Source organism: Staurois parvus, unplaced genomic scaffold (genome assembly GCF_062004578.1).
Source record: "Staurois parvus isolate SC_StPar_1 unplaced genomic scaffold, SC_StPar_1.0 ptg000340l, whole genome shotgun sequence".
Lineage (NCBI taxonomy): Eukaryota > Metazoa > Chordata > Amphibia > Anura > Ranidae > Staurois > Staurois parvus.
The window spans coordinates 356,640-358,191 of record NW_028318136.1 but is presented as its reverse complement, the minus strand read 5'-3'; positions in this window follow the sequence as shown (position 1 = coordinate 358,191).

Sequence of the window (1,552 nt, the reverse complement as noted above, 5' to 3'; positions counted from 1 at the left end):
AAATGAAATGAAACGCTATGGCAGGAGACCCAGGAGGACCCCACTGCTGACACAGAGACATAAAAAAGCAAGACTACAGTTTGCCAAAATGTACTTGAGTAAGCCAAAAGCCTTCTGGGAAAACGTCTTGTGGACAGATGAGACCAAGATAGAGCTTTTCGGTAAAGCACATCATTCTACTGTTTACCGAAAACGGAATGAGGCCTACAAAGAACAAAACACAGTACCTACGGTAAAATATGGTGGAGGTTCAATGATGTTTTGGGGTTGTTTTGCTGCCTCTGGCACTGGGTGCCTTGACTGTGTGCAAGGCATCATGAAATCTGAGGATTACCAAAGGATTTTGGGTCGCACTGTAGGGCCCAGTGTCAGAAAGCTGGGTTTGCGTCCAAGATCCTGGGTCTTCCAGCAGGACAATGACCCCAAACATACGTCAAAAAGCACTCAGAAATGGATGGCAAAGAAGCGCTGGAGAGTTCTGAAGTGGCCAGCAATGAGCCCAGATCTAAATCCCATTGAACACCTGTGGAGAGATCTTAAAATTGCTGTTGGGAAAAGGTGTCCTTCCAATAAGAGAGACCTGGAGCTGTTTGCAAAGGAAGAGTGGTCCAAAATTCCGGGTGAGAGGTGTCAGAAGCTTATTGATGGTTATAGGAAGCGACTGATTTCAGTTATGTTTTCCAAAGGGTGTGCAACCAAATATTAAGTTAAGGGTGCCAATACTTTTGTCCAGCCCATTTTTGGGGTTTTGTGTGACATTATGTCATATTTGCTTTTCTGCCTCTGTTTTATATTTGTTCCAATACATACAAAGGGAATAAACATGTGTATAGCAAAACATGTGTTAATGCAATACCTTTTTTGTGTGAAATACTTGATTTTCAGGAAAAATATCAAGGGTGCCAACAATTTCGGCCATGACTGTATATATATATATATGTGATTTTGCGCACCCATGCTGCCCTGTAGTATTTCTGCTATAGGGCGGTCAGGAAGCGGTTACAGAAGCGCTTTGTGTTACGTTGCTGCGTTACTTTAACTGACAATTGCGCGGTCATGCAACACTGCACCCAAATTAAATTTACGTCCTTTTTTTCCCACAAATTGAGCTTTCTTTTGGTGACTTGCTCGCGCCCCCTACCTGTTTTGCAGAGCGATGTTAAAAGACAGCACTGTGCGCAGAGGTGGTGCCCTGCTGCAATAAAAACACTGCGGCAGGTCGACAACTGGTTAACAACCCATGACAGTATGGACAGATACCAGTACATACCGCATGCGTGGACCACTACTTAATTACTGCATGCATTTAATTATTTATTTCCTTTTGTGAATCGACTTTAAGGTCTTATATGTGATATTTACTCAGAGTTTTTTCTATTTTCGGTAAATACCACATACTAGCAATAGTGAATTGACATTTTCAGTATTGCATGTGATATTTGGTCATGTGGACTGGCTTAACTCATACGATAACCTTTTTGTGAATTGACGCCACAGTATTTAGATATACATATCATGATAGCTTAATTTTCTTTTCCCAGGCTCTCTGAGG